This window comes from Equus przewalskii, chromosome 31 (assembly GCF_037783145.1).
Source record: "Equus przewalskii isolate Varuska chromosome 31, EquPr2, whole genome shotgun sequence".
Lineage (NCBI taxonomy): Eukaryota > Metazoa > Chordata > Mammalia > Perissodactyla > Equidae > Equus > Equus przewalskii.
Window position 1 is genome coordinate 29134009 of NC_091861.1, and position 26979 is coordinate 29160987.

The 26979-nt window shown below is 56.9% G+C and overlaps 3 long non-coding RNA genes across 5 annotated transcripts; 2 read left to right on the plus strand and 1 right to left on the minus strand.

Moving 5' to 3' along the window:
* Positions 1-384: 384 nt before the first annotated feature.
* LOC139080599 (uncharacterized) lies at positions 385-8859 on the minus strand. 2 transcript variants are annotated; one of them, XR_011535207.1, is made up of 5 exons: positions 8540-8859; positions 4434-4639; positions 4238-4317; positions 1530-1777; positions 385-1222 (listed from the first exon to the last, which is right to left on the minus strand). It is a non-coding gene; the product is annotated as an uncharacterized lncRNA (long non-coding RNA). The 2 variants fall into 2 exon arrangements; XR_011535206.1 differs by lacking the exon at positions 385-1222 and having other exon boundaries at positions 1517-1777.
* A 171-nt stretch (positions 8860-9030) lies between these two features.
* On the plus strand, positions 9031-10974 carry LOC139080600 (uncharacterized). Of its 2 annotated transcripts, XR_011535209.1 has the most exons (3): positions 9031-9238; positions 9384-9666; positions 10656-10974. It is a non-coding gene; the product is annotated as an uncharacterized lncRNA (long non-coding RNA). The 2 variants fall into 2 exon arrangements; XR_011535208.1 differs by having other exon boundaries at positions 9032-9238; positions 9384-10974.
* Positions 10975-13448: 2474 nt separating this feature from the next.
* On the plus strand, positions 13449-14817 carry LOC139080587 (uncharacterized). The gene is made up of 2 exons (XR_011535198.1): positions 13449-13694; positions 13874-14817. It is a non-coding gene; the product is annotated as an uncharacterized lncRNA (long non-coding RNA).
* The last annotated feature ends 12162 nt before the right edge of the window (positions 14818-26979 follow it).

The following is a 26979-nucleotide window of genomic DNA, read 5'->3' on the forward strand; positions in this document are numbered from 1 at the left end:
TCCACATGGGGAATTAAAATGGGACGCTTGTCAGCAGGTGATTGGTGTGCGTGGTCAGAAAAGACGCTGGAGGAGGCGACATCGCGCCTGGGGGCTGCCCTCACCCCGGCCCCATCTCACTTGGGAATTTGAAGTCCTCTGCACAGGGCCCCACCAAGGTCCTCCTGCCAGCCTCCCACACACCCTGCCTCGCCCCAAACTGCCCCTCGGCCCCACCTCAACGCCCGCCCAGCACAGCCCGTCCCACCCTGGGATCTGAGAGACGCAGCTTTGTCCCTCCCATTCTCCCCGTGGGGAAATGGGCTGTGGGGTTTGTCTAGCATTCTCCTTCCTGTGCCGCTTCAGCCACAGACCAACAATGAAAATAGAGTTAACAACGTTATAGATAGTAATGAAAATGTAATTAACAAAATCATTTATGATAATTCTATTTAAAAAATATATAAATGATATATGAAATATTTTTGTACTAAGCTATATTACACCATATAATAGATTATATACATAAAATAAAAAATATAATCAACAGTAAGTCAAATAATTATGTCAGGGGCTGATCGGTTCCCTGAAGGAAAACAAAGCAGGGGGAAGGGCTGGGGATGGAGCCGGGGCAAGGCTGGCTCCTGGGTGGGCTCGCCCAGGTGGTCTCTGGGTTAAGGGAATGGCTGAGCAGAGGCCTGAGGTCTGAGACCTGAGCGGGGCCTGTCGTGGGGAGAGACTCAGGCAGAGCGGCTGTGGGGCCAGGGGCCAAGGAGCAGGATTGCAAGCGGAACGAAGAGGACACCAGGGGCCAGGAGGGGGTCTGGGGCGCAGGCAGATCTCTGGGGCCCTGGAGGACGTCAGCTCTGACTCCGAGTGGGAGGGGCGGCTGGAGGGTCTGGCTGCTGTGTGAGGAGCAGGTGGGGCCGTGAGCCCTGTCTCTGGGACGGGACCCCTTCCTCCTGCCTGTCTCCACAGAGCCCAGGCCACACACCAGGGCCCAGGTCACACGTGGTCTGTGGTCCTTGACCTACCTGTGAGGTCCCTCTCGTACCTCAGCTGGGGCTCACCCAGAACGCTCAACGAGTCCCCTGGTCCTGGAGCGGAGGTCCTGAACTTCTGCCCACAGCCAGCCTGGCGGGGGTGGCACGAGGCTCCTCTGGGCCCCCTCCTCGCGAGCACAGGTCTGCACGTGTGTCGTGCATCGTGGAGGCAGCCTGTTGCTATCTCAGTGCCCTGCACCCTGCAGGTTGAACCCATGTGTTTATTCATAGCCTCCTCGGTCAGCTCTTATCTGGTCCATCTCTGCTTGACCATGTGTCTCCCAGACGTTTGAATTAACCTTGACCTTGTAAAAGGTCACAAACCCCTGAGGTGGGGCTGCTGGGAGGGCTCTTCTGGAGGAAAGGCAGGGACCCACATCATGGTCGTGATGCCATAACTTGTGGCCTCAGCTGTACCACGAAGCCCGCTGGGTGAGTTCCCCTCCCTGAGCCTCAGTTTCCCCATCTGTAAAATGATGTAGACCGGGCCAGATCAGTGATGCTTACATTATTTTGAAATACCAAGAAAATCTATGATCTCCCAGGAACGATGGGGTAGCTGCGCAGAACTCGCGTGTGATCCGGGAGGAACTGGCCCAACGCCTCTTCCAGCAGCGATCATGTGATTTTCTGCTCTGACTGCAGCGCTGGCCCCAGAGAGGGGGCTCCAGCCTCGAGGGAGGGGCTGGTTTTAATCTCCAAGCGGTCTAGAGCTTGTCTTTGTTGGATTCCAAAACAGAGATACGAAGGGTCTGCTGGTGGAGGCAAAGAGGGAGTTTGTGAGTTGAGGGGGTGGACACAGGGTAACGGAGGAGGGAAGGCCCCCTGGATACCGTCCCTGGTTCCCCTGTGAGAGACGCAGGGACCGGTGGGGAGGGCCACAAGGCGAGGTGGCCCTTGCGGGAGCAGAGACAGGACCTGGGAGGTGGGCAAAGGTGGGGAGGGAGGTGACAGGCCAGGGGCTGCAGAGCCACGGGCACAACAGGGGCCAAGCCCTGTGTCTCTGGGCAGAGACTCACCCAGCGCCCAAGCAGATGGGGACGAGAGGCTCTGGCGGGTCTGAGGGGTTGCCCACACCCGCCCGCCCGCCTGAGAGGGGATCTGGGAGATGGGGGTGGCCCCGGGCCAAACCAGGCACCACCCTCTCCTTCTCCCCAGGTAGTGCCTCTTTGCACGTCCACACCCAGTGCTCTGCTGGCAGGGGCTGTAACCTGAGCCCAAGGTGCCAGCGGGAGAGACCCACCCTGCCCTCCTTGGTCCCCCCCAGCTCCCTTCCGCTCCAGGGTGCACACAGGCCCTGCCCCGGGGAGAAAGGTGCTCTCAGTGGGCTGGGGACAGGTGAGGATTAAGGGTGGATGACAGGTTGTCAGCAGCTCCGAGCACAACTCTGCTGGAGTGCCCTTTGATCCAGCCTCTGAAAGCTTGATTATGAGACACAGCCGTGTTGCCATACAGGGGAGAGGCATTGTTTCCAGCCAGACAAAGGGCTCTTTGTGCAGCAGCCCTGGGACCCGGCCGGCCTGGGAGGGAGCCCTGGGGGGGAGGAAGGAGGGCCCTGCCCGGGGAGGGCGGGCAGTGCTGGGTGAGGCGGCGGGTGGCTCCCGCTGAGCCTGCCCCTTGTGGGCAAAGGGCACTGGCAACTTCCCGCTGCCCCCCCCACCCCCACCCCGGGGGCACGTCTGGGCCCTGAGCGAGGCGGGGCTTCTTTCTGAATTGCTCCAGCCTCAGGCTCAAAATGCAGCTGTTGTGGTCCCCGGGAGGGCAGGCCTCGGGTGTTTGCTGCCCCGTCTGTTTGGGGGAAGGGCTGGCTGCTCATTGCCAGGTTCTCTTACCTGAGCACACAGGTCCCAGGGGAAGGGCTTAGGGGTTTGGGGTGCAGAGTGTCTGGGGGCTAGGAGACCTGGAGAAGATTTGGAAGTAGAGTGAAGAAGGGACGCACACTGTGGGGAGGGGGGAGCCGGGTGTGGAGTGGCCTTGTCTCCACCTGCTCTTGCGTCTTCCCTGGGGCCTGGGTGTAGAACACCCTCAAATTTTGCAAAACAAATCAGGCTGTTGGATGGGGGGGAGGGTTGCCCCCTTCCCGTTCATTTGAGGGAGAGAGTCTGGAGGGGTGGGGTTCTGCCCACCCCCAATTGCAACCCTCACCCATTTGTTAGTTAAATCCACTCCCTTCCCACCATCCCATCCCTTCTGTCCACAGGTGAGGAGACCTGGGTGGGCCTGGCCTAGGCAGGCAGTGGCTGCTGTAGGGCGGGGAGCTGGGCTTGGCCCGAGGAATTGAGAAAACACATGCTGTTCAGGGGTGGTGGCCAGGTTTGGGGTCTCATTGGGGCTGCACCTGCAGAGACCAGAGCGGCTCATTTTGGGGAGAAGATGAGTAGAAAGTGTCGAATGCCCACTCCCCAAACATCACCAGCACGACCTCCCGGTAACAAGCCCCGTTTGCCGTTCCCCTCAGTGAAGAGCTGCCGTGTGGATAAGGTTGGGCAGCCCCTGGGTCAGGGTGGGCAAGGTCGGAATGGATGGGGAGCTGGAAATTTGGTTCCAGATGGGACTTTCACAGTGAGGGGCCTTGACGTAATGGGGTGAGGATCACTGTGCAAGTCAAGGATTCGTGGAAAGAGCAAGCTGAGCATTTTAGGTGAAAATTTTAGGGAGCAAACTGCTGCAGAGTTCGCAGGGCTTTCTGGAAGTTCCTATAGTGAACAGTCAGGGCTTTTAGCTGGAATGGTAAAGTCACGCTAATGTGGCCGTGAATCGTGGGGGGTGGGTAGTTTCTGTCTTAGGTGTATGTGCAGAGGACAAATACTCCAGGGGCTTGTCTGGGGTTTGGGGAAGGGAGCGGCTGGCAGGTCCGTGGTCCTGGAGAGCGATGAGCAGACTGCATGATGGAGACGGAGAAGCTTTGTACTCTGAGAGCTGGGGGGAGAGAAACCCCAGCCGACCCCAGGAGAGGCCAGGACCCGGGCATGTGGGCTGGGAACGAGGTCCACAGGTGCCAAACCAGGCCCCGCCTGTGGAGACGGGCTGTGTTGACTTTGGCAGCCCCACCCCACACCTCCTTCTACCCCAGAAGGGCCTGAAACTGACACTGGGCCCTGCCAGGGGCTGGAGATGTTCCCAACCCCGTCCTGCTCGGGCCGGCTGTGGCAGGCTGCTGCCCTGGCAGAGGAGGCCCGCGGGCATGCAGGGGGGCGGGCAAGGGAGGCTGGTACCTGGGTCCAGCTAGTTGATGCCAGGACTAGGGGACATCAGGACTGAATGAGTGACCTGTTCTTGGTCTCAGACTGAAGACCTGGACAGACAAGGCAGTGGGAGAGAAGAGATGAGCTCTGGGGACATCAGCTGTCATCCTGTGGGCTTGTCTTGAGCTGAAATCTAGATAGGTACTAATCCCGCATCTCCACAAACCATTTTACAGGTGAAGGAACCGAGGCGTGGAGAGCTTCCATGACTTGGGCAGGCAGACGGGGTGGAATTCAGAGTGAAGTTTCTGTGGCTTCAGAGGCCAACTCTGCCGTGCCACTTAGCAGCATCCTACTGGGCTGTTCAGGATCTCATTCCCACAGATGCCAAGAAGGGAGCTCAGATCACTGAAGGGACAGCCAGGAACAGACCTGGGGAGAAGGAGAGGAGTGAGGAAAAACACAGTCAGTCCAGGGGGATGGGCGGGAACAAGACGGGGAGGGACAGATAGAAGGGGGAGATGAAGAATGGGGGTGTGGGCGTGTGTGCACGTGTGTGCATGCATGCACACCTGTAAAACTGATGTCAGGAGGGGAGACCCCCTCCTTTGCCTCTCTTGAGTTCTTATGACCAGATGAATAACAGTAATATTGACACAAGACCATATTAACAGGAGAAAAATCAATTTAATGCCTGTGCACGGGAGATCATAGAAAAGTGACGCTCCCCAAGATGGGTAAAGCAGGCTGCTTTTATATCTTTTATATAAAGAAACAACAAGTTTATGTGGAGTTGACAGGACAAAGACACTTAGGTTTGGGGTATGTAATTAGTGAGGAATTTGAGGAGAGTTTAGGCTTGAGGTAGTAAATTAGTAAAAGTCACAAGGTTTGTTTATGCAGCTTCTCAGCCCTGAATCCCTGGCTCTGGGAACAAAGATGCAGGGAGCACCCTTCACATGGGAGATTCATTTCTTGCTTTTAGGAGAACAGAGAGAAGAAGGTCAAATTTTTATGTCGAAACAAGTAACTTAAATTCAAAATAATCAATATGTCATTGTGGGATATTTTGGGGCAGCCTGCCCTGAGCCCCAATGCTAATAACATTCCAAATTTTTAAAACTTATTGTCCCTTTTCAGAAAGAGGTGGGAACGGGTGAAATGGGGCCCCAAGAGAGCCAGTGAGGGACAGAAACGGGCTGAGCCAGGTGCAGAGCTGGGGGTGTGTTTGGGGGGAGGGCAGCAGAGCAAAGGGCAACCAGGAAGACAGGATGGAGGGCAGAAGGAGCAGGCTCTTCTCTGGGCCGGCTCCCCACGGTGCCCAGGCCTCCAGCTTGTCACCATGGCCGCGGCTGGCCGAGGACTTCATGACCCTCCTCTGCTGCCCATGGGTACTCCTCCCGCCAAGATGTTGCCTTGCCGCAGGCTAAGAGGTGTGTGGGGTGGGCAGGGCGTTTAGTGGGTCAGAGATACTGATGGGAGGGGCACTGAAGGGTAGGGCAGGGCCTCGGGGGTGCCCTGGGCTCTGGGCAACGGGATGTGAGGGATGGTCCCCCGAGAAGAAAACTTCCTGTCTGGTGATGGGTGCCTCTGTGTTTCCAGTACTCTAGATTGAGAGAGAGTGAAAGCTTGGGTCCCAGGAGAAGCCGGGACCACCTTTCCTGAGGACGCCAGTCGAGGTCTCTCCAGCCCTAGGACCTCACCCCATATATCTCTCCTCCACGCCTCAGCCTCCCCACAGGGACTTGATTACAACAAGCATAACCAGCATGTGGTGTTTACTGAGAACATACCTGGGGCCAACACTTGGTTAAATGCCTTGCTTTATCTGTATTTCTAAAACTTGCAATGACCTGGCAAGTTAGGTATTCTTGTACCCATTTTACAAATAAGGAAACTGAGTGTCAGGGAGGTAAGTAACTTCCCCACTTGGTCTAGAATCCCTGTCTGGGCCTGATCTCTCCCCCAGAGACTACCATCCTCATCAACAGCCTCCTTTGGAGACTGTCCTCCCTGGGGAGCGAGGTCACACAGCCACCGAGCCCTGAGCACCCCCTGGGGTGTGCAGGTCACCATCTAAAACGTAGGGCATGGCTCCGCTCTCTGTATGCTTCTTCCCTAGCTGTTCTGAGCTTCCTCTCCCCAGACTCAGCCTTCCACTGCCTCCCTGTCTTCTAGACCTTTCCATCTTGTCATCTGAAAGTCCTGATCCGTGAAAACTCTACATGCTCAACTCATCCCTTTCAGGGAGTAGTCCCAGCACCTATGGCTTCAACAGGGAACCTGGCTCCCCTGGGACCCCCTTCCCAGCAGCATCCCTGGGGTGTCTGTGACTCCCTGCCCCCAGGCGCTGCGTGGCCATTGCACAGCAGAGTCACGTCCAGCTGTTGCTGTGAGGCCCCTGCCCTCGGCTCTGCCCTCCCTTTGTCACTCCGCTCTGTGACCTGCGGGTTACTTGACCTCTTTCTTTGGATTGGGGACGTCGTGTATTGGTTTGATACGATTTCAAATCCGCTTGCTTATGACTTAAGTGAATTAAGTTTTAATCCACTTGCTAATGACAAAGACAAACAAACAAAAAGGCGTTTTGATATAGGAATGAAGTAAGTCATGTCAGGATGCCATCATCTCGCCTGTTGTCGTTATAAGAACTCGGGACCCCAACTGAGGACGAGCGCTGCCGGGGGTGGTCAGTGTGAACGTGGAGAAGTGACAGTGGGGAGGGGACATTCAGACCATAGATACCCAGGGTTTGTGAGAATTATCCCAGAGTTTCGGTCTGGGTGGGGCAGTCTTTACTGACCTAAATAAACTCTCTGAGGACCGTGGGGCATTAACTCCTGCTGTGGCAGAGCCACGCCCTTATGGGTGGTGGTGACAAACCACACAGCGGCTGTGATGGAGATCAGCCTGCCCGCCAACACCGACGCCTGTTCCCTAGCAACGTGCTCTAGCGACAGGGGACTTTTATTCTGCGCTGGCCCCCCGGAGTCAGCTCTTCTGTCGGTCAAGTCGCCCTGTTGGGAAGGCACACCTCGATTAAATCTGGACTTTATTCCTTTCATCTCCCCTGGCCTGGAACAATAGTGTGATTAATCTGTCGTTGGTTTGGAGTGCGTTGTTATTCCTTTATTGGCTTATTAAGAGACATTATCCTGTATGCTCGTGAAACGATTCTATCTATTGATTCTATCTATCCTATTGGTTTGTGAAACGATTATAAATCCCACAGTGGCCCCGCGATAAATAAAATTTTGGCAAAGACAGTCTCAGTCTCTGAGTGTAATTTTTGCCACCCCGAAATAAAACAGGGGACCTGCTTTGGGGGTCTCTCCTCCTCCTGCCATTATTCTGGGTGATTTCAAAGCCCGCAGAGAAACCCCATCCAGTCCAGGAACCTCTCGTTCCTTGATCGAGACTCCAAAGATCTGTCTCCTGCTCAGCCATCCGTCTCGTGACCGCATCCTGAATTTTGTCACCACTGGGGACTGCCCCACCGCTTAAGTCAGGTTCAAATGGCCCGTGACCTCCCTGGTCCCCCACAGCTTCTTCTAGTCTATTTCTAACAGAATTTTGAAACCTCTGGTCCCAGCGCGGCTGCCTTGTCCCTCTGTCTATCAGCAGCTTTCTGCCTTCTTCCCTCCAAACCCAACTTAGACCTCTCAGCCTCGTTCCAGCTCTTTCCAGCCCCCTTGCCGGTTAGTCATCCCTTTGCCTAAGTCTCAAGTGTTCTTAATTACAACAATAGAATCCATTTAAGCAAAAGGAGATTTTTTTTTAAGGGGTAAAGGTAACTCCCAGAATTGTTGGGGGGCCCCAAACACAGAATCTAGGCTGAACTCAGAAAAGAACCCCCAGAGCATTTCATGGGAGGAGGATGAGGCGGCCTGGGTCCCGGTGGAGAAGCTGCATCAGCTGGGGCTGCTGCCGAGGCGGCTGGACCCCGCGGCTCAGCCGGGTCTGCTCCACCTAGGCTGGTCCCTCAGGGGCTTTCTCTCCAGGCTGGGAATGGAGGTGGCCTTTAGTCTCTACTTGAAATGCTGTCGGTTTGCTTTGCTTTTTTTTTTTTTAGGAAGATTAGCCCTGAGCTAACATCCGTGCCCATCTTCCTCTACTTTGTGTGTGGGACGCCTGCCACAGCACGGCCTGCCAAGTGGTGCCATGTCCGCACCCGGGATCTGAACGGGTGAACCCCGGGCCACCGAAGCAGAACGTGTGAACTTAACCGCTGCGCCACCGGGCTGCCCCGTATTGCTCTGCTTTTAAGAACATGCCTTATCTTTGTCGTTAAAACTGATTGTAAACATCGCTTTCTATATCCAACGTGCCTACCTTCTCGCAGACCACCGGCGCCTCTGGCCACCCTGTAACAGCCTGCCAGCCGGTTTCCAGGCCTCAGCTTGGCTCCCGCACGCGGGGACCCTCTAATTTATTCTCCGTTCTGCAGCAGAGAAACCCTTCTAAAGTGTATCTCTCATCTCAGTGCTCTTAGCTGACATCCTTCCGCGGCTCTCCGCTGCTCTCCTGGACCAGGCCCTGCAGGGCCTGATGGCAGACCTCTCTTGGCACCCTCCTTCTCCTCCCACAGGCTATCTCTGCTGCACCGCAGGCTTGCTGAGCCACTCTGCACGTCTCTGGGCTTTTGCAGTTATATTCCCTCTGCTGGGGAAACTCATCTTTCCCGTCTTCGCCTGGTTAACTCATAAAGTATGCCTACCGAGGTTTTTGCTTAGACGGCACCTCTTCCAGGAAGCTTTCTCTGATCACCCGCCTGGATTAATTGCCCCTCCCAGCTATTCCACAGAGCTATTCTGTGCCACCCGGCTTTGTCACCGCCTGTCCCTCCAACCAGCTGTAAGCTGCTGTGTGGACCATGGCTTGTTTACTGCTTCAGGCCGACACCTGGGAGAGCCTGATGGCGTTCAATACCTGTGAAACGACTGAATTCATGACCACGCCCAAGCTCACAGCTCCGAAGCGCCAGACAAACCCCGATGGGCTGTTTTCCTTCATGCTGTGTTGCTTTTCTGAGTAAGTAAGGACAATCTGGCTGTGGGGGTGGTTTTTGTTTTTAAACAGCTTTATTGCTGTATAATTGACATACAATAAACTGCACATATTGAAATTGTGCAATTTAATAAATCTTGATGTTTGTCTACACCCATGAAACTAACAGCACATGTCCATCACTCTGAAAATTATCCACCAAGACAGAACAACGGATGCTAACGTCACAGAGTACAAAGGTCACTGATCCAGCCTCCAGTCCACGTCGCAACCAGCCTCTAAGAGAGTCCGTTTGCTGAGTATTGATGTCGTGTCAAAGGATGTGCACAATGTAGGAAAAGGATATTAAATACTCTTCGCCCTTCCAACCCCTCACACATCTGTGTGAAGCTGGGTTTTATTCACGCATCTCAAGCAACACGCCACAGCAGAGGAAGAGCCGAAGCAGAGAGGTGCGTCCATCTGTGTGCTATTAAGGCAGATACCAAAGAGATCTGGGGAAAATGTGAAACAATGCCATTCTTCTCAAGAAATTTTTTGTTTTGGACTATGTAAGTCCTCTGTTGAATAAAAACGTTGCTTTTGCAACAGATAATAGGTTTATTATTGCCATTTTAAAATAGATTTTTAAAATTTGTTCATTTTAATTTCTAACTTGATAAATAGCAATAGATATAACCCATATAAACAAAAGATCATTGGGGTCTTCCATCATTTTTAAGAGTCTAAAGGGGCCCTGAGATCAAAGGATTTGCAAACGGCTGACGTGCAGACAAGGTTGGGCGAGGAGGCCCTTGGGGTAGACAGACAGCCTGCCTTTGAATCTGGGCTCTGCTCCTCTGGGTTCTGCTGGAGAACTGAGGGTGAGTTCACAATCTCTCTGCTCCCTGGTTCCTCGCGTGTAAGTCGGGCATGCTTATCACGGTACTCACTGCAAAGGTTTGGAGGATTAAACAAGTTAAGGCATCAGAAACATTCAGAACAAGCCTGGGACACGGAAAGTGCCGAGTCACTGTTAGACATCGAAGTGGGTCAGGACGTGCCCCCCAAATACGCCACTTGGGCGTAAAGATTATTTTGAACTGAAGGCAATTGAGAAAAAGCAGACACAGGAAAAGCGCCCTGTCCTCGTCTTGTCTGCCTAAAAAAGCAGGGCATAAATTCCCCTTGTGGAGGTGTCCTTCCTCTGGCACCAGGAAAGGAAGAACCATCTGTCACTGCAGACGGAGACCAAGGTGCCAAGATGAGCCTGCACAAGCTAAACCCTTACTGAATAACCCTTCTCTTCTGTTAGTTTCCCCCCCATGTTAACCTTCCCACAATGGGCCACCTCCAGAAGGCCAGACCTCACTTCACACTTTATCACCCTTTGTTCAAACGGTATATGAGCCCCCAAGTTTAACTCTCTCTTTGCATCTTCACTTCTTTTTTTTTTTTTAAGGAAGATTAGCCCTGAGCTAACATCTGCTGCCAATCCTCCTCTTTTTGCTGAGGAAGACTGGCCCTGAGCTAACATCCGTGCCCATCTTCCTTTACTTTATATGTGGGACGTCTACCACAGCACGGCTTGCCAAGCAGTGCCATGTCCGCACCCGGGATCCGAACCAGCGAAACCCAGGCCGCCAAGAAGTGGAACGTGCGAACTTAACCACTGTGCCACCGGGCTGGCCCCATTCACTTCTTTTCTGCGAAGGTCTTCATGCACATAAAAATTAAAATATTGATGTCAAATAAAATTTGTATGTCCTTTGTCCTGTTAATCTGTCTTTTCTTTGTTTAATTTGCACATCCCAGTTACTGAATCTAAGGAGGTAGAGGAAAAGGTTTTCCTCCCCCACACGATCATCAACATGAGCAGCAGGGTGCCACTCGGCCCAGAGAAGCAGAAAATGCCACCAAAAAGAGCCCTCAAGTTTTAAATCCCTTGTTGAAAAGACCTCTAAACATCACAAGGGTTCTGCCACCTTCTGTGGGATGAGAACCGCCCCAGGGACTGTGCAGAACATAGACGTCTCCATTAGGCCCCTGTCTGCATGGAGATCGTAACAGAACGAGCCACAAGCAGGACAGAGTGAGCCCGTGTGGAACAGATAAGAGCCGCAGCTCGTCTCTCACCTGCCTCATCGATAGCCCTGCAGTAAAGTGCTTTCCTGTGCATTTTCTGATTTGTCCTCACAGTGACCCTGATAGAGGCAGGGAAGGGACGAATATCCGTATTTCTAGATGAGGAACCTGAGAGTCGAGAGCTTATGGGAATTAACCGTCGCGGTACAGACAGTCAAGACAAGAAGGCAGCCCTCTGGGGCCTGTCTGCTGTTCCCTCTGAAAAGCTACAGTGATGTTCGTCCTGCAGGAGACGGAAGGCCCGAACAGCCAGCGGAGTGAGTGCTCTCCGTCTCCACTGCAGAGCTGGGACCCCTGCTCCCTGCTGCAGACCCTGCCTGTCCACCCGCCCTCCTCTCCCTCCCTCCCATCTCAGCAGAAGAGCACACGCCCTGTTGCTGCTTCGGGAGCCCTCCTGCCCAGCCCATGCTCTTTGGACCTTTTCCATCCTTTCTCCTCTCCCTCTTTGTTCAAGCAGCTTACTGGAGATATCAGTTCCGTACAATAAAATTCACTCCTTTTAAGTGTCTGCCTTGACGAGTTTTGCCCATGCATGCAACCCTGTGCCCACCACCACAACCAAGTTCAGGCACTTCCATCACCCCCCAGAGCTCCTTCATGGTCCATCTCCCCCTCCTTCCCCAGCCCCAGACCACCACTGGTCTTCCCTCTGTCACTACCGGTCTGCCTTTTCTAGGCTATAAATAGTGTCAGGACTCATCTCTGTCCGGCTGTTCTTAACCAGGGTAACGTTTCTGAGATCTGCTCGTCACATTGGATATACCAGCAGACTCTCCTCATTCTTGCTGAGCAGTATCCACTGCGGGATATACTATACTATGCTATCCATTCACCTGTCAGCTGATGTTTGGGTTGATTCTGGGTTTTGGCGAGTATGAATAATGCTGCCCTGAAGGTCCCCATGCAAGTCTCTGCGTGGACAAATGCTTTCATTCCCTGTGGATACTAACCATGGCACCGCTGGGCTGGGTAACACAGGTTTGTTTATAAGAAACTACCCACACCACTTGTTGGTGTCCTATGACGTTAAACACCCTCTCTCCCCTCTATTTTAGTGACACACGCGGAGCCCTCCTTTCCCACGACCTCGTATGCTCTCCATCAAAGTATAATTTCCACAAAGTCGAAGACAAGGATCTCCCATATCAATGTAAGCGCACAGCAAAGCTTTGTTTAACTCATTAATAGGCGTAGAGCTGGTTCAGCAGAGGGTGCAGGAGACCACGTGTATAGAGTTTGTGGGGAAAGAATCCCGGAATCGCAGCGCCAAGTTGGGGACACACTGGTCCACATCCTGTAAGACGATAATGCTGTAACCTTTTCACGTCATCTTCTCCTCCAGCTAAAAACCATTTGCAACTCATCAATTTCCTACAAGTTAGCATCTGAATTCACAGAGCCCCCTCCCCGCCCCCTCCAGGGCCCGCCTCAGCAGGATGGTAAGTCACTGCAGAGCTGTGGTCTCTAAAGCATCCCAGGGTCCTTGGGCCGCCTCAGCAATACTCTGGGACGGTTTTGAAAGATCACACAGTCATTTTTTGTCTTATTTCCAAATTTTGGATAATTTTTCGTGAGAAGGTACACTAAAATACTCAGAGTTCTACAATATCCCGGTCTTCCCTGTCTCGTCTTTCTGTGCCCAAACTGCCTGTCTCTCCTCCCTGAACCAACCTCCTCCTCTTCCCCTGGCTGACGCTGCTCAGGTCAGAGGTGGGCTCTCCGGCACCTGCCCCCCCAGCGCCCCCACCACGCAGCCGGGTTTGGGCACTTCCTGGGCTCCAGCAGCACTCCTGGCTCCCTCTGTCCTGGCATCCCAGCCTCCTGGGTCACTGCCAGCAGGAGTTTGCCTGTCGGCTTCCACAGGGCGGGACTGTTTTTCCATTTCTGTACCCCCAGGGCCTAGCCCAGTGCCTGGCACCCTGTGAGGTTTAAAGAATGTTTGCTGAATGAACTGAAGGAGGTGCCCTCCGGATTCCTCCTCCCGGTTTCTCCCAGCCTGGATGTCTCATTCCGGGATTGGCTGCCGTGGTTACTCATTCTTTCTCCCTCTCGTCCCCACTTCACTGCAAAGAAAACAGAACGGGCCTCCCCGCCGGAGGGGGGCTGCCGTGGAGAAGCAGACAGGCAGCTCCCCACCCTACAACCCTTCCTGGGAGAGGGGGCGTCCGGCCCCGTGTGCGTGTTTGCGGTCCTCAGAGACCCTGCTGGTTCAAGGGCCCCCGTTTGCACGTACTTGGGAGGAGGGTTTCCAGCCTCCACACCTTTCCCCTGGGCACTAGAAGACCCACTCCAGGGGTAGGCTGGCCCCACTGAGGACGCTTCGAGACTTAGAGACACGCATGGCCCCGACTGTAAGGTAATTTCCTCTCTACATGTGTGCCGGGCTATAGAATTCATCTGTGTGCCTTTACTGCTTTTTATTCTGGGCTTTCCTGGGGGAAATAAGCCCAGATGCCCCTTGAGTGTCAGAGGAGAGGAGCTCGTCACGGGGAGGGGCTGCTGGACTGCGCAGCTCACGGGTCTCTCTCCGCCCAGGTCTCTTGATCGCTGCTCCCTCCCCTCATCACCGAGGCCCAGGCTGGACGGGGCTTTGCGCTCACATCCCAGGGCACAGCTGGGCAAGTGGACAAAGGCATCAGGACAGGAAACCATCAACAAGAGCGGCACGAAATCTCTGGCTGGCCAGACGGTGCTTCCTGCCCGGGGCTCTCACGTCCAGACAACTGTAAAATTTATCCTTTGAGCCCAGACACTGCGGTGGGTGACAGGGGCCTCTTACAGTCCTGACGGGACAGCAGCATCGGCCACGGCAGTCCTGGGCACTCGCTATCCCGCAGCCAGGCCTTTCCTGGCACAGGACCCAGAGAAACGTGTGTCTCCCGGAGAACCCATTTCTCCTACACATTCAGGCTGCCAACCTCTACTCTCATCTCTGCTGGGAATTCAAGAAGCAAGACCCTGGCCCAGGGAGCCTCAGGGAACGGGCAAGGACCGCTGTCAGGAGAATGTGGATGCTGCCTTGAGCACCGGACAGAGGACGCCAAGAGGAAGCCAGCGCTGTGGGGGCTCGGAGAGGCGCCTCACCTGCCAGAGAGGGTGCTGCTCAGGCTCAGCCCCTCAGGGGCTCTGGAGGAGAGACTCCATGGGAAGGAAGAGGTTTGGGGTGAATGCAGAGACCCAGGAGGAAAAGCTGCCTGAGAGGAGTCCCAGAGGGGCGAGTGTGTAGGCCCTGGGAGTCGCCAGAAAGCTCCTGCCCTTGCTGACCTTCCTCTCTTCGCTGTCACCCCGAGTCCCCACTCCTGGAGGGGGACCCCGCGTTACCTCCACGGGCCGTCGGCCGGGGGGCACCTCCTCACTGGCTCCCAGAGAAGTTTGTTGAATACACGGCAGGCAAGCACTCTACCCTATTCTTCTGAGATGTAAACGCAGGCTCAGGACTTTGATTATCATTATTAATAGTAGAGTCCTTTTCTATAATATTTTTATTGTGTCTGACACAAAAAGTGAGCCCATAAGGTGACACGCCGGCCTCTTGCTGGACACACAGGGCATCCTGTTTAACCCTCACGACCATCCCGCTGGTGGCTGTCCTTGTCCTGGTTTACGGATGAGGTGCAGCAAGGCCAGAAACCCACCAGGTCTCAGCTGACGGGTGAGAAGCTGAGATCTGCCAGGATGACCCGATACTCCGAATTCTCTAAATTCCACCCTCATAACCACAACCCTCCCTAGGCAGGGAGGCCTGACTTTGCGTTACTCATAAGTTGGCGAGGGACGGCTGACTCAGTCACCCCTGGGAGCAGCAGCAGGCAGCCGGGTTTCAGAGCCACGGGGCGGGCATCCAGGAGGACCCGGGAGTTTGGGTCACCCCTGCAGCCAGCTCGCTACCCCTCGAAGGGCCGGTTCACCCCACCCGGATCCCTCGCCCTCCTCTCTCCAGGGTGCCACCGTTCAGCCCCGTGACGTCACACCACTGGGCAGGGCTCCCAGGGACTGGTGACACAGGGCTGACGTCAGGGAGACGGAGGGGCCACATGTCCTCTGTGTCCCCAGGGCAGCTCTGTGGCTTGACTGCATGTTTAGCAATGACTATAATTACAAACCTCTTTCCCCAGTAGGCAGCGGGTCCGACCCGGGGCGGGAGCAGGGCAAGCCTGCAGGGAGTTCTATTCCTGGCTCTGAGATTTGAACCCACTGCTCAGCAGTCCCAAGACCATGAACATGCTGTGTGCGTCTAGACAAGTCACTTGTCCTCTCTGGGCCATCTCTAGAGCGCAGCCTCCTAATTCAGTAAAATGAAGAGGTTGTAGGGGATTTCCGGGGACCTTTGCAGGAGTCCCTGAGAAGGGGAGAATGGGACCTGCAGGAGGCTGTGTGTGGCCCAGAGCTGTCCTTCCCTGATCCTCCACGCCCCGTCTAGTCCCTGGTGGCCACAGAGCAAGAACGTGACTCACCCAGTTTCAGCCTCCTCCCACCCCCGCCCCGGGCCTTCCAGTTGCTGTTTTCTCCCAGGAGCAGGTGCACCTGTGTCATCTCACCATGGGAGGGAGAGATAGACGGCTCCGGGTCTGGGGACACAGGAACACGATCATCAAGCTGACCCTGTCCCCTGCTGGTAGCCCGAGGCAGGGACCAAGGCTCCAGTGGGCCAGCAGGCCCCTGCCCCACCCCTCCCAGGGGCCCTGCATTTCAGCACTGCCCCGCCCCCGCCCCCGCCCCGCTGCTGAGTCCTCGGCTCTCTGCCCTAGTCTCCCCCTCACCCCCGAGTCTTCCGGCCTCCCGTGGTCACCAGTCCTCATCAGTAGTTTCAGTCGTCAATCAGGCTGCTCCTAGGGCAGCTCTGGCCCCATCCTTGCCCTGAGGCCACCAGGCAGAGCTCAGCCAGCCCAGGAGCACCTGGGGGTGGTGAGGGCCCCCAGAGCTGCTCTCATGCTGAGGGGGTGTGGAGGGCAGCCCAGCCCACAGACCCTGTGCCAAGAAGAGAGGGCTGGGAGTGCAAGGGGCTGGGCAGCCCGGTCGGCCTGGGATGGAGGAGCGCGGGCAGGGCACAGGAGAGCCCTGGGGAAGCCTGGAAGTGTGTCAAGGACTCTGGATTGTAGAAAGCATTTTGAGTCCCAGCTCGGCAACCTCCTCCCTCTGTGACCTTGGTCACGTCCATTCTCTCTTGGTGCCTCAGTATCCCCATCTGTACAAGGCAGGGGCTCGACTGGATGAGCCAAGTCTCCTCTAACCCTGGCCTCAGTGCTCACCCTGGTGGGCTTCACTGCCCGGGGCCAAATGAAGCCCCTGCGTCTCTCCGAAGGAGGAAGAGAGAGACCCTGTCGGCTGCCGCAGAAAAGGCCAGAGCTGGCTGTTCCTGAGCGAGGCAGCCCCAGACACGGGAGGAGCTGTCCTCCAGGTACCCGAGGGGGCCTGCCCCTTTCCAGGCCCAGGCTCCAGCCCACAGAGCAGACAACGAAGCCAGGCAGGTGGAAAATTTCCTCTGGCTTTTTGCCCAGGCACCCTGGATGGCAACTGTGCCAGCCCAGGTGGGGGGAGCGGGGCGTCCAGGGTACCGACAGACGGCCAAGCGGCCACAGGGAGCTGGCAAGAGGCCTGCCAAGGCCTCCCCAGCTTGACTGCCCCCACTGCCCAGACACAAAGATTGTATCCTGCTCAGGTAGGGAGACAGAGGGGAGGGCCAGCTCCTCCCAGTACTGGGGCTGAGTGGTCCCCGGGCCCCTAATGGAGAACCGAGGGCTGCAGCTGTTTCAGTGGCCAGGCAGAAAGCGAGCTTTGTCAAGTGCTGTGGGGGCAGATGGCCCTGTATCCACTCCCACTGGCTTCTGGCCTCCACCTGTGACCCTGGGCAGTGCGTGTCCCCTCCAGGGCCTTCCTTGGTCCGTCTCAAACATGGGACAACTGTCTGGGCCCCGCCCTCTTGCAAGGGCATGAAGCCACGCCCACGGAGGGCTCAGGAAAAGTGAAACGTTCTGTGTGTACATGTGACCGGGAGGCAGACACATCCCGTGGCCTGTAAGTCCGGGGTCCCTTGTGTCTGGAAAGCCAGGGCAGAAGACCCCTTCCACCGGCCTCTCTCCTGCTCTCTGCCAGACGGCCGAGGCACCTGGGCTACGTTCCCCCGGCCCAAGTCCCCAGAGGCCCTTCCCAGAGTCTGGAGTTACTTTCTAGAATGTTTACCCACAAACACTTTCATGTTGCCAACCAGTTCAGGTGGGTCTTTTGGAGCCAAGGAAACCCCTCTGTGACTTTGCCAGGTTAGACCCAGCGGCCCGCCGGCCCCTCCAATTACTCCCACAGCAGGTGCCACGGGGCAGAGGAGGGCGGAGGGTCAGGCACCTCGAGGTCAGGGCCGCCCCATGCACTGCTGGGAAAGCTCCCAAAGGGCACGGCCCACTGACCGGGAGTCACTGCCGACACCGGGAACATTGTCCGTCTGGGCCGAGCCGGCAGGGGAAGGCTCTGAAGATAAGGTAGGGCATGAACCTGACTCCAGGACAGCCAATTAGCTTCGCTCCAGGAACCCAACTGCGGTGACTCACGGACAGCCAATCAGAGGGCCCTGGGCCAGGTACCTTTTCCAACCAGACACACCTATAACCTGCTAGCCATCTGTTGGACCACACCCCTGCCCCAAACATTCTAGAAAGAAATAGAAACCTTTTTATACAGCTGCGCATGGAGAGCTCTGTGACTCTCACATGGAGGGAGATGCACACTGAGGTACACTGAGCGCAGACACACACACACACACACACACGCACGCATAAATGTGCACCTGCACAGACGAAAACGTGTGCCCCTTCCTGGCCCCGCCAGGGTCACGGCAATCTCCATTCTCCTCCACCACGGGTCAGAACGTGGCAAAAGAGAAAAGGCCCAGGAGATTGCAACAGACCTGAATATGTCTCTCCAGTGTCCAGGGCTGGCTTTCTGTGAACCTTAGGTCAATAGTGGTCCAAAATGTTCGCTCGTCCTCTGCAAAAACAAGAAACAGAAGCAAACAAACGGAAGCACCCACGGTGTATTGTCCTTGGAACACGAGCGTGAAGGGGGCTGAGTTCTCCCAGCAAAGCCCCGCTGACAGGTGGGGGCCGGGGCCACCAGGGTTCTCCATCCAAAGGCAGGCATGGATCTTGGTGTCACTGGCAGGGGCATCTTGCCAAAGGGCCGGGAGCCTGGTCAGACCTTTCCTCATGAGCCCCCAGCCTGGCGGTCGTTCTGGGTAGTGCCGCCTTGGTGGCCCTGGTGGGTCAGACGCAGCCAGAGGCAGACCGGGAAGGGGCAATGAATTTGTATTGTCTCCCAACCTTCCTGCCCTGCAAGCTGCCCCAGGTCTGGGAGAACAGGGCTCTGGGTTCTGACACGGGAGGAAGGGGCTGAGCTGGTGGTGTTACTTCCCAGGTGCTGGAGCTCAAGGCTGGGCGCCAGAGGGACCTCAGCAGAGGGAGACGGGACCGTCTAGATCTGTTCCAGCGTAACCTGGAGGGGTCAGGAGAGCCCCCTGCCCCTGTTCAGGCCCTCCCGGGGGAGGGCGCACTGGCCATGAGTGCCGAGCCCTGGGCGTGGCCCTGACCCTCGGCACAGCCCCGCTAAGGACAAAAACGGTGAGTGTGTGTCGCGGGCACACTTTGTGCCAGGAGCTGTGCGGGCTCTGGGGAGACGGGGGGTGGGGGTGGGGGGCAGGCATGGCGTCCCTGCACTCTACTCATGTAGGGTCGCTTTGGAGGAGGGGCTGGGCTCCCCTCTCAGCTCCCTAGACGACCCAAATCCAGGCAAAATGATGAGCAGGTCTGTGGGTGAGACTTGCAGACCCACAGGACTCTGGTGCTGGTTTAGACACAAGAGAGAGAGTGAGAGAGAGAGAGAGAGGGAACGAATCCCGGGAGATCTCAGAGGGAGCGAGGTTTGACCCCTGTGGCCCAGGGAGCCACAGGCGAGAGGAGTCTTGCCTGTGGCCGGAAATCATTCCATTCATCCCCGGGTCACGTCTCACCCAAGATCTTGGCAGCCAGCTTGGCTTTGCCAGTTCCAGGGAACAGAGGCTGGGCTGAGATCCCAGGGTCATACAGGCCCCACCCGGTGGGGTCTCTGAGTCCACCTTCAGCCTCCTTTGCATATGGGGATCCTCATGTTTCCTAGGGGAGGTGCAGCCAGGGGCCTTTGTCACCCTCCCTCTGAAGTACCCTCTGGCTCTCGTCCATCCTGCTCTGGGGCAACGACTAAGGTGGGCATAGAGTAAGCCTTTCCCCTAGGAGGGGGAGGGGAACCCCTGAGCCCGTTCCTGGGTCCCTCGGATGCTGGGGTCTTGGCAGCGTGGCTGAAGTCCCTCAGCGATCTGGGTTGGAGCCACATCGCCCGGTGGCTGGACAGCAGGCCTGGAGGAGATCCCAGCGCTGCCCTTTGAGAGCACAGGACTGGGGGTGAGGCAGGCATAAGGGTGGGATGGGATAAAGGGAGAGAGGAAGGGAGCCGACATTTGTTAAAGACCCCCTTTGTGTCGGGCACGCCCCTTTAGTTACATAACTCAGTGTTCAGAATGGGCTCTGAGCAACGCCTTACTAACCTCATTTACAGTCCAGAGAGGTAAGTGAGGCTCAGATAGGTCAAGGAACTCTCCTGAGGCTACACAGCAAGGGCGTGAGGGGATGGTGACGTGTGAATCTAACCTCACGCTGCGTCCAGGACAACCTAGACAGAAAGGAAGGAAGGCGGGGTGCTCTTGGGCTCAGCACTCAGTGGGAAACTTCCCCATTGTCTCCCCCAGCGCCCACCCAGCCGGCTGCCCAGGCAGATGCCGTGGGGAAGGGTGAACCCTCCTCCTGGCTCCGGGCTGCATTCTTCTGAGCTGAGCTCTGGCTGGCAGCTTGTGTCAGGACATCGGGGCAAGAGAGCAGAAAGGACCCGGCCAGGGCACCTGGCAACGAATAATCGGCTGGTCCTGGCCCCACCGCCCCGAGGCTGTGCGGTGTGGGCTGCAGAGGGAGGGCCGGCCAGAGCCAGGACCTGAGGGCAGGGGGCTGGGGGCTGTGGGTCAGCCAGCTCAGAGGCAGGACCTGGAACTGCCATCGAGAGCTCACTTCATGGCCCAGACGGTCACCGTCTAAACAGAAACTGGGATGCTCCCCCACCTGCCAGGGCTGCATCCAAACCCCTGCGGTCACAGCCAGGCTTGGCCCGCCCCAAGACTTTATCCCACCCTCCTGCCCCACCCCGGGCTTCAGAAGTAGGTCCCAGCCTCCAGGAGATAAAGATCCATCCAGAGGAGGTTCCAGCAGGGACAGCCTGACGTGACAAGGACTCAGGCCTCACGTGCCTGGGGTCACTTGGGGAGGGGCAGACAAGGATGGCCCTCCAAGGGCTTCCAGGCTCCTCCAGCCTCACCCACCGCCCCACTGCCCAACTCCTCGACTGCCTCGTCCTGTGATCTGGGGGCCAGGCCCTCTCCTCCAGGGGGGTGACATTCTGCTCTAGCCCCTGGGCTGGGTCTTCCTGGAATCAGCCTTTCCTCCATACCTGCCACCTTCCTGCCCGGAGCCTCAGCCCCACCACCTTCCTGCCAAGCCAGCTCCCTCGCTCCCACCAGACTCTGCTCCGGAAGAAACCCCGTCCCAGGCTTCTCCCTGGGAAGCCCTCTTTGATCATCCAAGCCCGGCTGGTTGCCTTGACACTCCTGTCCTGCTGGCCACCCTCATACTCTTCCGCCTGTTGCTGGGGCCCGTCCTGCTTCTGATGGAGTTGGTGTTATGTCTGCCGACCGGATTTCACACCCAGATCCTCTGTGTATGTGTGTGTGTGTGTGTGTTTTCTGTCTCCTCCATGGGACACAACCAGAACCGACAGGTGGGTTTTCCTGGAGTCCCGTTTCCACACTGTTATAACTGTCTAGAATGGGGAGGGGCTGCCTCGCATGGTAGTGAGCTGTCTGTCAATGGAGGAGTTCAAACAGTGGCTGCTTGTTCTCTAGTAACAAATGCTTTGAGCATCAATTGTGTGTCTGGCACAGAACAGCATTCCACAAACATTTGTGGAACAAATGGGGACACGACTTACTCCCCCCGACTGTGTGTGTATATCTCATGAAAATGTGGGATTTTGTTCTGATAGGGCCAACAGGTTGGGTCCTGAAAGTCATGCTGTATTGAAAGGGTCCTGACTAGGGACCCCCAGCCCAGAGGGCAGTCTCTAGGTGAGCAGGGGAGGACGTCCTATGACCCCGTTAGACAGCAGCGTCCATAGTGAGCTCCCAGTGCTGGGTGCCCGCCGGGGACCGCGATGGAGGGCTCTGGGATCTGGGAGGCAGGAAGGCACCTCGTTGGCCAGAGCGCCGGGGTCCTTGTGTTGGCTGTGCGTGTGTCAGTTTGGCATCCCCAGCCTTCCCCTGTGTTTGAACCCTCCCGCCTGCCTTGGTTGTGCTGTAGGAGCGGGGAGGGGAGAGGTGAGTTTGGAACTTGGCTCCCTGGGCCCCCAGCTGCCACGGCTGGGAAAGCAAAGTGAGAGACCCCCCCCCCAGGAAGGGGGCCTTGTGTCAGGCATCTACGGAGGGCCGGGCGCCGAGGAAGCAGACAGGAACATGTGGCCTGCTCAACGGACTGCAGTGCAGCCGAGGTCTGGAGCCCCGAGGCCCGGGTCCCTCCCTCCATCCGTCCTACAAGCACGGCCTTGCTGGGAAAGAAGCCCCCACGGACACATCACAACGCAGTGGGACTACCTCACCCACGGGTTCTCATGCTCGGGGGGCATCGGCTCCTCTGGAGGATTTGCTGACACATGGGCTGTGGGCCCCCAGGAGCTCCCGATGGCTCAGGCTGAGAGTCTGCACGTCAGGGAAGTCTCCAGGTGTCCGGGGACCACACTTTGAGAACCACCGGCGTCAGCTGCCACCTGGTCAAACAGCTCCCTGGTACCCACCTCTCATTGCAGCAGCATCCTCGGGAGACCCCAGGCCAGGATGGCACCCTGACCTTTCACTGAGGGGACAGCAGAAGGGCAGAGAGGTCTGTGATGGAGTGCCCTCCGCTTGTTTTCCTCGTGGTCTGGAGTTGTGCTATTTGGGGCTAGTTTTCTCAGTGGTGGCCACCTTCACGCGAGCGCGAGTTTCGGGGGGCAGAGGTCGTGCCGTGCTGGGCACAGCCCCGGCGTGTTCCACGCGGCTTGGTGCATGGCAGGTCCTCAACCAGTATTGGTAAAGCGAGTGAAGTTGCTGTTATCGACATCACAGGGCTCGCTGGCAGCAGAGCTGGGCTGGGTCCCAAAGCCCCTGAGCTTCAGAAACCACTTTCCCACTGGTGGCCCTCCGCCCGTCCTCCAGAGCAGAACCCGAGGGCCCCTTGGGCCCAGGAGCGGAGCATGGGGAGCTGGCACAGTGGGACCTAGGGGGTCAGAGTGTCCACACCCCCCTGCGTAGTCTGGTGCCAGGTGCAGGCCAGACGCTTGTCCCTGTTCAGGCCAGAACTCTGGCAAGGGAGGACTCGTCTCAGAATTGCCCTTCCTGCCTCTCTGGCTGCCAGCTGCACTCTGTGCCTCAGTTTCCAAACCTGTCAAATGAAGATCATAATAGTACCCTGCCTCGTAAGGTGGTTGTGAGAATTAAATGAGCTGCACAGCCAGTAGCTAACACTCAGTGCGTACAATGTGACTTACACGCATGAACTCAGGCGATATTCACACCAAGCCTGTTATTATCCCCATGTGACAGATGAGGAAACTGAGGCACCGAGAGGTTAAGTACCTGACCAGAGTCACACGCACACAGCTAGCAAGTGGCAGGGCCATTTTAAGAGCTAAATCCGGACGGTCTCGTTCCGGAAGATGCTCTCGGCTGGAGAATGCGTGGTGCGTGGTCTTGCTCAACAGAACGTTAGCTCTTCTCATTTTCCTGGGTGGCACTGCCACCTCAGCCCGCTTCAATGCCCGGGGACAGCCCGGCCTCTCCCCTGCCCTGTCTCTCCTCGGTGAGCACCTTCTCAGCAGCCGGCGTTGGGGAAATTCCCAGGGAGAAGGCTGGGGAATTCCTGGGACGGGAGAGACGGTCTGAGGGCTGGGAGGGCCTCGGCTTCTGCAGGGCAGGCCCCCAGATGAGGGCTGCAGCCGGTCCTGGGAGAGGAGCCTTCGGGGAGCAGAAGCAGGGACGGGAGAGGAGCGCCTTTGCGGGACCCACAGTGGGTGCCCTCAGGAGCGTGGGGGAAAGGAGAGGTCCATCCCCACCTGCCCCCTGGGTGGCGGCCCCTGGGAACCTGCCAGTCACATGACGGCTCCCTCAGCCGAGTGTCTTTGGAGGAGGTGGGCCCAGGTAGCCCCCCGGGGCTAGTCAAGGCGTCCCTTAACTTCCATCGCTGAACGTCTGGTTCCACCTAGTGGCCTCTGACGTTGTGACCATCCTGATGGAACCCAGGATGCTTGGGACCAGCAGAGGGAGCGATCAGTGTTTATCGAGGGCAAGGCACACTCCTGGGTGCAACACGGGTGTATGCACGGGTGTAGAGAAGTGGCGGAGGGCTAATGCATCCTCAGTCCCCACACGCCAGCCCTGGGCCAGGGCCTGCACAGTGCTGGCGTGCACCCGACTGTGGAGCACTGGCCTTGGCACTCGACTTCTCTGGGCTTCACTTTCCACTTTTGAAAACTAAGAGCATTGGGGCAGGTCTCTCCAGGATCTCTTCCCAGGTTAAATGCTGTCAGGCTCCCCAAACGTGTGATTCAGAGTCTCCGTTTTGGAGTCAGACAAACCTGCGTTTGGAAACTGGCTGGTGTTCATGAGCTGTGTGTCCTTGGGCAAGTTACTCTACCTCTCTGAGCTTGGGGTAATAAGGTACAGATTAAATACGGTAATTATTTCAGGTGCTCAGCATGGGGCCCAGCACTTGGCGAGTGCTCAGCACATGGTGGCGATGATCTGGAGGACGGTGGCTCTGTTTACCCAAGTAGCCACGCCACAGGCAGAAGGAGGTGCAGCCTCAGCGCCATGGGAATCTGGAGGTGGGAAGGACCTGACCACTCTGGGACAGGTCAGGGGGCCGTTCTCCAGCGGGGTCAGAGCAGCACAATTCCGAGGATGACGGCGTGATGCCCAGGATGAGGCGGGATACCCCCCCATATCTCCCGCAGTCCTTTCTCCCCGCTTCCCGAGGACGCGGGACGTGGAGGCAGGAGTCCTGGCCCCTCCTCTGCCGTGGGGCCTGGGCAGGGGCGGCAGCAAAGGGGACAGCTGAGTCGTTGGCTGATCTGACTTCTGGACGTCCCTCTGCGTCTTCGTGTGACACTTTGCATCCCAGACGAGCGCGGCCCCCCAGCCACCGTATCTCCTGTCCCCACAAAAGGAGTAAACAGCAAGAAGCCAGAAAAATAAAATTTTGAAAAGTCCACAGACGCTTCCCTCCCTTGTCTGAGGGTATGTGGGTCTTTTCTTCTTCCTTCTCTTCCTTCTTTCTTGGGAGTAAAGATTGGCACCCGAGCTAACATCTGTTGCCAATCTGTTTTTTTTCTTTCTTCTCCCCAAAGCCCCCCATACATAGTTGTTATGTTCTAGCTGTGGGTGCCTCTGGCTGTGGCATGTGGGACGCCGCCTCAGTGTGGCCTGACAAGCGGTGCCATGTCCGTGCCCAGGATCCGAACTGGTGAAACCCTGGGCCGCTGAAGTGGAGCGCGTGAACTTAACCACTCGGCCACGGGGCGGCCCCTCTGGATTCCTTTCTTTACGCAGTGTGTTGGGGCCCCTCTGGGTAAGACGGAGGCTTCCTGGTCAGGAAGTCTTCTAGATAAGTCACTTCTGAGTTGATCTCGCTCCCGTGAGGCCCTGGTTAATGTTTGCTGACTGACTGTCTGAGTGACATTTAACTCCGGCCACGCAGGTCCAGTTCCTCTTTTCCTTTGTGGGCTCTGATGACCCGCAGCACAGCCACCTGCCCTCTCCTTGTGTTCATTCCACTGTCTTCCTAAGTGCCCCTCCCTCGGGCTGTCGAGAGTGTGGGGGCTCCTGGGCCTCACCTGCGTCCCCCCTCTGCCCCCATAGCTCCGTGTCCAGCTGCAGCCTTTCCCAGGGGCCGCAGACAGCCCTTCCCTGCATTTCTACCCAAATGACCATGGTGCGTGGAGTCCCTGGTGTGCAGAGCGGAGTTTTTCTTCCACCCTCGCACCAAGCTCTCGTCCTGTCTCCTGCGCAGGTGAGGGGCTCGCTGTCCGTCCCACACCTGGGGGTCAGCCTTGACCTTCCCTCCCACGCAAGCGCGAGGCCCCGCAATGCTCTCAGTTTTCCTGGACTCCGTGCTCCTGGCCGGCCTCCGGACGGCTGCCTCCCCACAGGCACCCGGCTCCTGCATGCTCCCGCTCCAGGCGGCCCGTCAGGGATCCGTCCTTCCTTCACCCACAGCACTCTCCCCTGCCTTCAGGATACATGTCACCTCCTTGGCCTGCATGCAGAGTCCTCCGGGGCCCTCCTCTGCTGACCTGTCCAGGCTCCTTGCCCCAGACTCCCACACTCTCCCTGCGCACCCCTGCTTCGGCCTTTGATGCGCTGGCTGTCTTTCATCCGTCACCCGCCGTCCCACCTCTGTGCCTTTGCGTGAGCTGTGCAGTCCGCCCGGAGTACCCTTCCTCCTGTTGTCCATCCTACAGGCTCACAGTCAGCTTTCAGGATCCATTCAAAAGTCACCTCGTCTGGTGGGGTCTTTGTGATCCCTCCAGGCTCCTTTAGGCTCCCTGGCATCCCTGCCTTTCATCACAATGAATTGTAACTTGACTTGCGTGCTCATTTCCCCCTGTGTACGGACAGCCCCTTGGTGGCAGAGATCTGCATTTTTTTTTTCAAGGTTCATCCATCTTCATTCCCCCTTTTTTTAAAAAAATTTTATTTTTTTTCCTTTTTCTCCCCAAAGCCCCCCGGTACATAGTTGTATATTCTTAGTTGTGGATCCTTCTAGTTGTGGCATGTGGGACGCTGCCTCAGCGTGGCTCAATGAGCAGTGCCATGTCCGCGCCCAGGATTCGAACCAACGAAACACTGGGCCGCCTGCAGCAGAGCGGGCGAACTTAACCACTCGGCCACGGGGCCAGCCCCCAATCCTCCTGTTTTTGCTGAAGAAGACTGGCCCTGAGCTAACATCTCTGCCCATCTTCCTCTACTTTATATGTGGGACGCCTACCACAGCATGGCTTGACACGTGGTGCCATGTCCCCACCCGGGATCCGAACTGGCGAACCCCGGGCTGCCAAATCGGAGTGCGTGAACTTAACCACTATGGCACAGGGCCGGCCCCATCTCCTGCATTTTTGTGTGTTGAGTGTCAAGAGCCCAGCAGGGGCTGGGGGAATATTAATTATTGCACATGTCCGTCCACCGTGTGCCTGGCATGACATGGCCTTTTGTGATGTCTTGTGTGTGTGGTTGGAGGCGAGCAGAGGAACTCATACCTACTGAGAACAGTGTTGAGCCAGAAGGCTCTGGAGTCGGATTCGGGGCTCAGGCTGGCTCTGCCGTGCATCAGCTTTGTGCTCAGTGATGGACTCTGCAAGCCTCAGATTTCTGATCTGAAATATGGTACCCACAGCACCTCCCCCGAGAGCTGTCAGGAGGGTTAATGGAGAAAGCGCCGAGCCCTGGGGCCTGGTCAGGGTTCAGCAAACCACAGCGGCTGGTATTGTCC